This window comes from Pteropus medius, unplaced genomic scaffold, assembly GCF_902729225.1.
Source record: "Pteropus medius unplaced genomic scaffold, Ma_sr-lr_union100, whole genome shotgun sequence".
Taxonomy (NCBI): domain Eukaryota; kingdom Metazoa; phylum Chordata; class Mammalia; order Chiroptera; family Pteropodidae; genus Pteropus; species Pteropus medius.
The window spans coordinates 13379330-13392684 of record NW_024347791.1 but is presented as its reverse complement, the minus strand read 5'-3'; the positions used below and the strand labels follow the sequence as shown (position 1 = coordinate 13392684).

The window sequence follows — 13355 nt, the reverse complement described above, 5'->3', positions numbered from 1 at the left end:
AAATTTAAAAACCTTAAAAAAGTAGGCATGAGCCTTCTAAGGCAGGTACAGATTTTGTACTGATATCAATAACCGTATCAATTCCCATTTGCCACCATTATTTTCTAGGAAGATATGAAAAGAGTCAGAATAGATATCTTCCTACAAGTCCTGGGGTCTGTACTGTAGGCTAGGAACCATAAAAATATGAATCTGGAAGTTTAAATAGGAGACGGATAGCTGTGTGACTTCACCTTCTGAGAGGAGGCTTTGCTCCGTAATGTAAACATTCCTTGAAAAGACAAAGGGAATGATCTAGGTTCTCTTGCCTCTGAGAATATAAATAACGTCTTTAGGGAAAGGTAAGACAAGTATCTCTGAGTTTACAACCAGTACTTCCTCTCCATGGCTTTAGGACTTATCTCCCTGAAATGAAAACCCATACCTCTTTGAATAACTTTTTACTATCTATTTTGTTAATATTTAACCTTCAAGGCTTGTGTTTTATCCCAGGTTTCAACTTTTTTTATTGCAGAAGACTCTAACCATGCAAAAACATAATAAATAAAATAAATTTAAAAATTAATTCTCTATAGCTTTGTCAGTGTAATTTGAATAATTTTTAAAAATATTTTAATAAATATCCATAGACAATATTTTTAATATCTTTGTTCTTAGCAAAATTATCTAAATATTTGATACAATTCCATTCCAAATCTCAGGAGAATAAAATTTCCAAAGGAAATTGGAAAGTTTATTTAAAAATGTATAGGAGCTCTTCCCATCAGTAGCCTGAGGTGACACCCGAAAATGGGTCGCTATTCACTTGACCCAGAAAACCCCACAAAATCATGCAAATCAAGAGGTTCAAATCTTCATATTCACTTTAGGAACACTCGTGAAACTTCCCAGGCCATCAAGGGTATGCATATCTGAAAAGCCACCAAGTATCTGAAGGATGTCTCTTTATAGAAGCAATGTGTGCCATTCCATCGTTACAATGACAGAGTTGGTAGGTGTGCCTAGGCCAAACAGTGGGCCTGGACTCAGGGTCGGTGGCCTAAGAAGAGTGCTGCACATGCTTAAAAATGCAGAGAGTGATGCTGAACTTAAAGGTTTAGACATAGACTCTCTAATCATTGAGCATATCCAGGTGAACAAAGCTCTCAAAATGTGGCACAGAACTTACAGAGCTCACGGGCAGACTAACACCTACATGAGCTCTCCTTGCCACATTGAGATGATCCTTATTGAAAAAGAGCAGATTGTTCCTAAACCAGAACAGGAGGTTGCACAGAAGAAAAAGGTATCCCAGAAAAAAACCTTAAACTAGAAGTAACCCAAATGTCTATTAACTGAGAAATGGATGAATGTATTTTGATTAATTTGAATACTACACAGTAATATATAATGAATGCTCCATTAATAAGTATAACTTTTACACAGACATTATGTTGAGCAAAAGATCCTGGACACAAAAGAGTACATGTGTGATTCCATTTATATGCAACTCAAAAAATACAGAAAAAAAATAGATGGTAATAAATGTCAGAAGAATGCTTTCCTCAGGTTGGGGATATTGGCTGGGAAGGGATATGAGAGAACCTTAATGAAATGTTCTATATCTTGATCTTGTTGGTACTTTCACAAGCGTATATGTGTAGAAAAAAAATATATTTAAATCTTCATTTAAGATTAGTGTACTTTATGAACATTATTGAGTATATGTGATAAGTCAAATTTAAAAAATGAGAAATATTTTTATATGTTGAGAAGTGTGTGAACTTATTTTTTTTTGAGCATGTTTTATGTGAAACACAAAAAAATTCTACAAAGGAAATAGTTGTCTTGTTATCCATGGTAGTTATGTTTTATAAAGTTCCCATGAGCGTTGCATTAATGAATAGAAAACCATGGCTCCCAGGAGAAAGATTTTGGTAGCATCTGATCACAACATTTTTTCAACTGATAAACACATAGCCTTGTTTTATGTGTATTTTGTGTAAAGACACCTTATTTAAAATATGTTGTTGATTCATTAACATTGAACTCACAGCCAACAACACTATCGCTAATGCCTGAACAAAGCTTATCTAAACCATATATGTTTTCCATAAGGCACATTATAGTCTTCTCATGCTTAGGAACACTAGTCAACACTTCAAAACTATACTTAGGGGCCCTTAGGAACAGCAAAATCACCAACAAAAAGCACAAAAGAGCAAAGGCCATGACACTAAATAGACCCCCCAAAAGGACACTATGAGAGCTGAAACAAGAAGGCACACCATCACCTTGTTCGACCTCAGCTGGGAACCTGCATGTCAGACAGCTCATTTTTTTCACCATTCTGTGCATGTCCATGGATGACCACAAAAGTGACATAAGAATTGATTTGGGGGGTCACAAATAAATTTTAGTGAGCAAAACGAATTTGCCAATACGGAATCCATGAACAACGAGGATTGATAAACATAACTAGGAGGCTATAAGACATAGCTTTCAATTCTCATATTTAGGAAGAATATCCCTTACGGAGAAATTGACTTAGAAGATATCTAAGAGAAGGAAGTCTATATAAATCAATAAAATATCAAGGCAGAAATGAGAATGAGAATAATAAAGCAAAATTCAAACTTTGAGCAACAGCTACACAGAATAATGAGAAAGAACGAGAAGAATAAGTAAAAGAAATATTAAGAAAGTAAAATAGATTGTATAGTCTCATAGAATCGATTAAAAACTCAAACTCATCTCTTTTGCTTCATTCTTTTTCACCATGTCTTCTTGGGGGTCCAGAACCATAATGACCTCATGTTTCACTAACTTTGTAGAAATTTATTTGAAATATATTAAACCCATATTAGCAAGCCACAATAACATTGAAATAAGTATAACAAAATTGGTATTTAGAATGAGCATACATGCACATCTCCTAGCTTATCAGTCGGGATAGTATAGATTATGCTACTCTAATAAACAACTCTAAAATCATAGTGGCTTCACACAATAAAGGTGTTTCTGTTTGTTTGTCTGTTTTTCTCATACAAAATGTCTTTTGCAAGTCAACCGGAGTGTCTACTTTAGCCACAACCTCACTCCAGGGAACTATTACTATATCATTCCTCTGGAGTGTAGCAGAAGGAAAGGAATCATTTTGGAGTTTTATATCCACAATAAATGCTTCAACAGAGAAGTGACATACATGTGAGATCCTACTCATAATCATTGGCCTAACTTAGTTAAATAATCAAAAGGGGCTTATTATGTTGTTAAGGATATTTATGACTGTGCTTACAAAGAATATAGATCTGTAGTTTCCTTGTGATTTTTCATCCGATTTTGGTAAGAGGGTAATGCTAGCCTCATAAAATAGTAATAAGAGTTTTCTCCTCTCTTTTGTGAAAGAAATGTCAAAATGGGAATTATTTTGCTCCTAAATGTTTATTAAATTTACCAGTGAAGCACTCTGAGTCTAGACTTTTCTTTATACTTAAAAGAGATAAGAACAATCAGATTTTCCATTTTTTCTCATCAGATTTGGCATGTTATGTCTTTCAAGGAACTTGTCCATTTAATATATGTTGCTGAATTTATTGGCATAAAATTGTTCATAATATTCCCTTATAACCTTCTGTTATCTGTAAGATGTATAGGTAATGTCTCCTCTTACATTCCTAATATTGGTCATTTTTCTCTACTTTTTTTCAAATTGCAATCAATAGAATTTTGTAAATGTTATTGTTCTTTTCAAATAGAGCTTTGATTTTACTTGTCCATCATTCTAAGATTTAGAATGAGTGAGAGATAGGTGATGTTTGGAGTCACAGTGAACCCTGCGCTCTCCCCACTAGCTGAGTCCAGTGTTTGTGGATGGGGTTGAATTATAAAACAAGGGGTTAGTTCAAGGGGCAGCTCCCAATAGATTTGGCACCCAAATACTAGAAATGTAAGATAAACTAGAATTGCTGAGAACATCAGCTGGATTAAAAGAATTCCTGGAAGTTCCTCTTGTAAATACCTGTTTCTCCTGCAAATATCAGTATTTGCTAAGTACCTAGCAAATACTGATGTTCATTCCATTTTTGTTAAATAAACCTGCAAGGATTGTAGATAACCTGGATGCCTAAGAGAAACCATGACCAGGAAGTGGTGGGCTGCTGGGCAGAGAACAGTAATGACAACAGAGATCCTACAATAATTGTCACCATGCTGAAATGGTGGAGATGGGATAGTGCCATCAATTAAAGGGGTCTGGGAATCAGAGGTCACTGCAACTGGTGAAATGAGACATGGTCTGGAGCATGCTGAAGATTCCCTATTCTGTGACTAAAACATTAGAATAATACACGATTGTTATTAAATCAACTGAATCTTTCTAACTTTTAATAAAACTTAACTCAAACTTTGTGGTCAGTCTGCTTACAAGAGAGGTCATTGACAAAAGGAAATTGGTATCGATGTAGTTACTTGTATCAGCAGAATGATTTTTCTAGATTCTTGGTGGGGATCAAATCAAATGATTGAATCAAATGGTCAATAATTTTTCCTGTTTCTATTTTACTCCCTTAACTGGAATCCAGAATATTATACTCATTTGTATCCCCTATGATATAACCCTTGTTCATCATTCTGGGCGAGTGTGATATTAACACATATGAATGCACACACACCTACACACACTATCAGCCTCTTGCCTTTCAGCCAAATCCATAAATTATCTCGTTCGTATCACCATTTTCTCAGACATTTCCCCCATATTGTCCTATAGGGCAAAATCAGAAGAGTAGTAAGGCTGGGTAAAGATGGAGGTTATGTGTATGTTTTTGGTTGAAATGTAACAGTATGAAAGTAACATTTAGTCACTCCTGGATCCTCTTCCAAGATAACAGTGTTTCTTTTCTTTAGCATTACTATAGAAAATGTGAGTTGACTACATTTATGAAATTAAAAGAGAAACTGAGCAAATGCTGCAGGGGAGATATTTAATCAATAAATTCACAAAAATCAACATTGTAATAAAACTGTACAAATATTTAGCTAATTGCAAAACTGTTATGAATGTTCCCAGCATGCAAACTGGCATTATAGCAAATCACTAGAAAAACCATGCCTTTGTGAAAAAGCAAACGTGAAATGAGTAAAACTATACCAGGATTTTTGCTAGCTCTAAAAGGGCTTTACTTGAAATTTTTATGAAGGCTGTTTAGTTAAATATGCTTGATAACTTGTGTTGCATGTCATCTTCTATTTCTTAGTGCTATGAATGTTTCATATTTGAGAGCTATGTACAGCCTATTCTGAAAATAATGCTTGGAAGATCATTTTGACTATTTATCAATGATTAATTTTATTGCCAGTACTCTGATCATTTACCAAATATTCTTCTATCCAGTCACCTCTATCCTTCTAACCCATTTCAAAGGAAGAAATGGGATCTCCACGAACTTTTTGACTGAAGATTGCAAAAACTTGGTAATTTAATAATATATATTGAATGTATAATACTGCTTACACAGGGCTTAGGACGGGGAAAAAAAGGGTAATTAGAATGTTTATGTTCTAACAGCAATACGATGATATTGAAAGCCAAGAAATAATTAGTTCTGCTTCCTTTTATTTTTTAATTTTTTTAGCTTTTCCTCATCATTACTGTACATAGTTGAAGAAAACCTAGAAAGGAAGTCTTTTACCCTCACTGTGATCAGTGTTTAATATGGAACCCTGGTTACATCTATCAGCATCTGTCATTCTGAGCCAATTTTCCAACCTAAAATTTACGTTCACACTTTCTTTTCTTTGTTCTTTCATTCAGCTTTTAATTAACACGTAGTACATTGTTATAGGTGCTTATAAGTTTTGTTGTTGTTGTCTTTGAAATCTTAAATTATTCTTCAAACTAGTCTGGCTGTATAGACTTGCAGATATATGAAACATGTAAATCTTACCATTTCTCTTTTCCAGTTCTCTAGCAGCCAATTTCAGTTCTATGTTGTTTAGAATTGTCTAAAACTTACTTGCAAAAACCAATTTGGACATATTGGCTTTGTGCACATTAACGTGTTACCTATTTCACTCAGTTCATTTATAAAATAAATATTGATACTCTATCATACATACTTATTTTTCATCTTAAGGGACACAAACGGGTGATATTCTAAAGGGTGAGAGATTATACACAGAAAAAGTCATCAATCCATATTAAATATACAATGAAAGTCACATAATGCTATAAGAACACAAAGAATATTTAATCACTGGTTGCTGAATTAGTCAGAGAGCACTTTATTTTTTAATTCAAAGTAATAATGTCATTTTTAATTATCATATTTATGGAGTTCAGTAAATTTCTGAATCATTAGCATGATGTCAAAGTGTAATTTTCAAAAAATTTAAGTGATTCATACAAATATGTACTAATGAATACTTGTCATAGATGTATTAAGTTATTAATGAGGGGATCAGTAAGATGATAAAGTTTGTTCAAAGACCATTTTGAGAAATGTGTTACTTATAGATATTTTGGGAGTGGTGAGGGGAAAATGTTAAAGACAAACTAGTTAATGTCCTACAGGACAAATAAATCATAACCTTTGTAGCTACCATTTCTACCAAATAAAAATCTGTAAGTTAACATGTCATCCAAAGTATTATCTGTACTCTAATCAAATAGTAGAATAGCAAAGTCAAGAACAGGTAGATTCTCTTAGGGAATTAAATATTCCTTGGGTGGGCCTTTTACACAGTGGTTTCATTGAAAGGTCATACTGCTCTACCCCCATTTCTAAGTTTTGGATAAATTCTTTTTTTTTACACTAGTTTACTCTCTTACTTGCTGTAAGTAAATCACATAATTTTTTGGCCTCATTTTTCTTGCTGACTCTTTAAAGGAATTTAATATTTATTTTTCTCCCAGTGGGATTAATAAGCTAATGTGCAAAGGATCTTGAAAAGGTAAGGTCATAGCTACTAACTATTAGTAATGCCCTTTCGATATTCTTCAAGAAACATTTACATGTGATTCTATTTTATCTTTTTTCTGACTTTTCTCTTTCCTATCTGAATTTTAGATGCCCTTGTACATGCGGAGTCATGGAAGATATCTAACAAATGTTTGCTGAATAAATACCTAGTTTTTGTGGACATCACTCCCTGTTAGTAATACACGATTTTTTTTTTTTTATTATGGTCATTACTGCAAAGGGTTTCTGATGATTTTTTTTATTATAGCCTACCATTGAATTTTTTATTTTTATTTTTATTATGGCCATTAATGTAAAGCCTTTCTTCCTTAAGTGAGTATCAATGTTCTTCATTCCAACAGATCTAGATCTTTTTATTGTAAACACATTAAATTAGTCTGGAGAAGTATTTTCAATTTAGATGTCATACTTATCTTTGACAGTACAGTGGGGGTGTTTTTTAATTAATATTTTTGACAGTACAGTGAGGGTGTTTTTTTATTAATATTTTTTGTTTTTTATTAATAGCCTTTTGATATACTTTATTAGCAAAAAGTAAATAATAATTCATCCACCGATCTTTTTCATTAGTTTTTATAGCAACTAAAAGTGTCAACATTTTTTATGATCAAGCTTCAGATTATTAATCTCTTCTTTTTGTCATCTGTAAAATTAGAAGGTTGTATTTTATTATTTTTAAGAATCTTTCTAGTCTTTAATTATTGAAACATTGAAAAAATCTTTTAAATCATTTATTCTCTTGAATTAAAAACAACTTAATGGGCCTTCATAGTTGTAATTGTTCTTAATTCAAATATCATAATACTACCTTATTTGGCATAAATTGTGTAATATCTTCAATATTGTTAGAGTTAGCATCATATAGCAAAAAGAAAAAGTATTGAGCTAGGATTGACTTTAAATTCTGGCTGTGCCTCTTGCAAGGTGTAAAAGATCATAGATGATTAATTTTCAGGGATATATATGAATTTTGTAAAACTTAAAATCTGATAGGCATAGGCCTTATAAATCCCAAATGCCTATATGTTTTATTCCTACAAAATGTTTACATTCTCCTACTGATAAGAAATAGGAATAGGTGCAACAAAAATCCATTTTATAATAATCATTTTATGGACATCCAATATAATCAGAAAGGCAAAAACGTGTTCTAGTTACAGGAAATCACACAGAAAGCAATCTCAGAGTGAATGTCTTAGCTTGTGCTGCTATAACTAAATACTATAGACTGGGTGGCTTAAACAACAGACATTTATTTCTTACAGTTCTGGAAACTGAGAAGTCAGAGATCAAGGTGCCAGCAGATTTGGTTCTTGGTAAAGGTTTCATTTCTGATTTGCAGATGGCCACCTTCTTATTGTGCCCTCATAGGCAGACAGAGGAAGCTCTGGTCTCGCCCTCTTCAGATAAGAGCACAGATCCCATCATGATGACCCTACTTTCTTGACCTCATCTAAACCTTATTACCTCCCCAAAGCCTCATTTTCTAGTACCAACGAATCGGGGGTTAGGACTACAACATATGAATTTGAGGGTGGGACACAAACATTTAGTCCATAACAGAAGGTACTCAAACCAAGTCCTCTGAACTTGGAGAAAGGGTGGGAGAAGAGGCATGAGTATTCCTATGTGAGCCTCCTGTGATGTCTGTGAATAAAGAAAACATTGCATACACTCAAAATAAGCAAGCTGCTGTAAGAGATTTTGATTTTTTTGGTGCGACTTCTGGGAATATGCATTTTTATTAATCATTCCAACTGATTCTGACTTAGGTAGTTTCTGGACTATACTACTACTAAACTGGATTAGATGATCTGTGAGATCATTTAAATATCTATAATACAGATTATAAAAACCCAGGGATTCATTAGAATTCCCTCTGATTTTTCTGTGTGCTAATAAAGATTATCAAAGAAAAAAATGCTACCTGTGAGTTATCATGATAATTACCTAAGGAAGATGAATATGTCTTCTTTGAGATTATTTCTTTAAAACTTAACTGAAAGAAATAATTCATATTTATTTTTGTCCTTTGCTTGATATAATACATTTATTTTGCCCTGGGAAGATGAGATATTCAATGTTAATAGATCTTCCTTTTCATAGTTTCTCCTTTTCCATATTTCTCTTTTTTACTTATTCGTACTTCCTCTGGACCACTGAAAATGCAGCTTTTTCCTACATAACCGATATTGGTAAGTATTCATGTGCCCTTATACACACTAGCCATTATTTTCCCTTTCATTTTTTATTCAATTTTATGAAGCAGTCTAGGCCACAGTGTACTTTGTTTAGTTCAAGTTGTCTCTAATTAGGGTATCAACTTCAATTGCTTTTTTCTAGTGCCCTTGAGCTGTTCATTTCCATTAATGTTAAAATAAAGGGGAGAGCAATACAGAGGAAGAAGCCAGAACATCTGACTTCTAATGTCTTGTACAGTCTGTAAAGCTACTTCTCAAAGAAACTTTTTTTGTTGTTTGTGTTGTTTTCTATATTTCTGGTAATATATGCCCACCATTAATAATTTACATGACATATAAGCTGAACCAATAGAGCAGTCTGTGCTCAGCCATAGTCTTCCTTTTGCTCTGATTTTTAATAGTACAAGAAATAAGGTTTCTTGGTGTATAGGCCGCCTCTATTATCTAGAGCTCTTGGCCAATTTCCAGGTCAAGCTCTATTAAATGAAGCTTCTGAAAAGCCCAAAGTTTAAATATCCGGGAGTTAAATTAAGGAGCTCTTTTCAAGTAGACATCGGCAAAGGTGATAGTACTTCCACAACCATTAACAATTCATGAATCCTCAGCAAATGTTGTTGAGTTAACTCAATCACTATGTTTAAAACAAATGGAGCTTAGATTCTGCTAGTTTTTCTTCTTCTACGATAAACTTTAATTTGACTTTTGCTTTTTAATGAAAGATATTAAAGAGAAGAGGGGGCTTTGGAATTGTACTAGGCTGGTTCATATTCTATCCTTGCTCCTTATTAATGGTTTTAGGGAGATTACATAAACTCTTTGAATTTCAGAGATTTTATTTCCTGACGAAGTAGGAAACTACAGCCTACCTCATAGAGGAATTGATATAAGAGCCAATGTAACACGCTTAGTAAAGTGTCTAGCATTGTCCTTAATAAATGGTAGTTATTTAGCCAAAGTCCAAATATTGATGTAGATAAATGTGTATGCTTATCTCTCCTCACCTCCTCCTAATCCTTTTTATTGTTTTTCTCCAAACTACAACAGATGCTTCTCTATTCGCTCGTTCTCCTACCCCATCCCCCATGACTTCCATGCCCATCCCTTAACCCAGGTGTCTGATGGAGACTAGTATTTCCCATCCTAGCCTTGCTCTTCCTGTTGGTGTGCTATTTTTTAGAATGTCCTGACTCTATTGTTTTCAAAATACAACTTATCTTTTACCTGAGTTTCATTCCTCTATTTCTATATCTCATGTATTTTATAAGGAATGCATCAAACAATAGTGATAGATAATAATGATACTGGCATTTTTACCTGTATTTGGGAAAAATATCTCTTATCTTAGGAATTATTCCAGAGCGGAAATTATAATCACCATAGCCAGTCCAGAAAATTAGGTATTGGTGGACAGGGGAGACTCACATGTGAACGAACCTTGTCAGGGAAGAAAAACTTTCTCTTTCTACTCTCTTAAGTTCGGTACTAGAGGCCTGTGAATTAAACAAATGAATAACAGATTAACAGGAGAAAAGGCACATGATTTTTACTATATTTACATGCATGGGAGTTCATAGAAAATAAGTGAAACTCAACCAAAAGAGTTGACTTGAGGGCTTATATGCCATTTTAACAAAGGAAAGTTGATTTGGGCTTTGAGGGATGATAAACTATAGGAAGTGACTAGGAAATATGTTATGTAACTAATAGATAAGGGTTATTTTAATAAGGTTTGTTTTATGAAAACTCATCTAGGTGGGTGTAGACTCCCCAATTTTATTGAAAAGAGTTGCTCTCTTCCAGGTAGGGGTTATGTGAAGGGAAGAAATACCTTCACAAATAGAAATTCATGCCTGCTTTTAGGCACATAAGAAGAGGGCATCTGTTGATTGTCAATTGCCTTAAGCTCAAAATAATCCTTATGTCGAAGTGCATATATTGGGGTGGCATATCCTGATGTTTTCAACTTCATACAACACTATATAGACAGATGACTACCCAAAACTTATTTACTCAACCATCTCCTCTTTCATGATATGCTCACCATAATGTCAAAAATGCTGTCAATATCAACTGTGTGTTTCCTTAAAAATGCAGACTAGTAAACTCTCTTTCCCATCTGCCTCTAGAGATTCTGATCTGCATTGTCAACAACCATCCCAGGTGATTGTTATATAAGCAATTTAAAATTCGAGAACTCCACCAGTATATCTTAGGCAAATACATATAATGAAACAATAATAATATATATTCTTATACATAACATTTACCAGGTTTTGAGTAAAGTCTGAGTAATGAGTTGTAAGTTATGTTTTGAAAGTAAATGGAATCCTTTTCCCTGAAGTAAAAGAGATTGCTAGGCATCTTGCTTTTTATTTTGATCAAGCCTGGAAGTTAGGGTAAACAGAACCAAGGTGAGTTCTATTTTGAGATATATTAGCACCCCCTGGAGAGCTCCTAAAACTTCTGAAGCTCAGGCCAAACTCCAGAACAATCAAATCAGGACCTTTTGGGGGTGGGAACCGAGTGTTTTTTAAAAGCTCCTCAAAGGATTATATAACATATAGCTATGTTTGAGATTCATCGTACTAGATTCATGATTCTCAACCCTGGCTCCATATTAAAATGACCTAGGGAGGTTTACAAAAGACAGCTACTTGGAGATCCACTCCCAGAAATTCTTAGATAATTGTTCTGAGGTTATCCAAGTTGTACAATGGACAGCCAGGTTTGAGAGCAAAGACGCTAGAGCCACAATTCAAAGTAAGAATGAGGAAGGGTGCTGAAGAGGAAAACTTACTATCAGATTTGAAGCAAAGAAGAAAGGAAAGGGGAGGATCAACTTTAGAGTTTCAGAGCAAGAAAGAGGCTAGTTTACATCAAATGATCTAGCAGAGGCACTGTAATATAAAAGTGAGTTAAAATTTCAAGCACCCTAATGCTGAAAGCACAGTCTAAGGGTAGGTTTTTTCTATCTGAAAGACTAGGTAACACTATAGGCTTTAAGAGGCAGCTATTCTAACCACTATCAACACCAAGTATGTTCTGAATTAGCATAAGAAATGTTAGAGATTTTTCACTGGTGTTCAAGCTATGTGGTTGGCTAGGAGGACTGTCTAGGTCCTCCTGCTCCTTCAAGAACAGGATATTATAATTTACCAAGATCAATGGTCTACACCCTTGATAGTCAAGGTGTGGTCTACACTAGCAGCAGCACCAGCAACAGGAGGGATTTTGTTAGACATGCGGGATCTCAGGCCCCACTCCAGACCTACTGAATTGTGTTTTTAATGAGATCTGCATTTGAACAAGATTTGTATGCACTTTAAAGTTTGGAATGCACTGAATGGCACCCTAGACTTAACATTTTGAAGCAGTCCTGTATTCAACTGTAATTGTATAGTATTAAAGATCTTATATTACTTGTTAATCAATAAAGGATTTACTGGCTAATCATTAAATGGTTAACTGGTTAACCATTGATCTTGCTAAATTCTAATACCCTGTTCATGAAGGAGCAGGAGGACTTATACAGTCCTTCTAGCCAACCACATATCTTGAACACCCGTGAAAAATCTCTAACGTTTCTTACACTGGTTCAAAATACACCTAATGTTGACAGTAATTAGAATAGCTGCCTCTCTAAAACCTAGAGTATGGTGTTACTTAGTCTTTCATATAGAACCACCTACCCTTAGACTGTGCATTCAGCATTATAGTGCTTGCAAAAATTAGATATTTTATGGGTGCTTTATTGAGTTATTTTATGTATTACCTCCTGTAAGTATTTCTCAGGCAAAAATAATTATGACAATGTATTGTTCTCTCTAAAGTAAGACGAGGTCTTTCTCATCCAATTATCTAAGCACTAAGAAGACTCAGAATTACTTTCAGAAGAAAATCTTGGTTTTGTCCAAAAATAGACCCTTGGCTCACCTCTGCTGGATGCCGTCTGGCCTCCTATTCAAACATGTGCTTTCTTGGTGGACTTAATTTTTATAAGAAGAAATATTTCTACTTTGACAATTAGTTGATTTTCAGAGCATATCAATCCATCCTTATTTAACAAAATAGACTGTTCATTTCAAATTCCTACCAAAGAATATGTCCTAGATTGCTTATTGCTCAATTCTTATAATCCTAATAAGGGGAAAAAGTATTGGAAGAGTGACAGAAGTATTTCAAGTACATTTCT

At 34.1% G+C, this 13355-nt stretch overlaps 1 pseudogene; it reads left to right on the top strand.

Annotated features, from left to right (window-relative positions):
* The first annotated feature begins 789 nt into the window (after positions 1-789).
* LOC120615110 (60S ribosomal protein L17-like) lies at positions 790-1294 on the top strand (annotated as a pseudogene).
* Positions 1295-13355: the final 12061 nt, after the last annotated feature.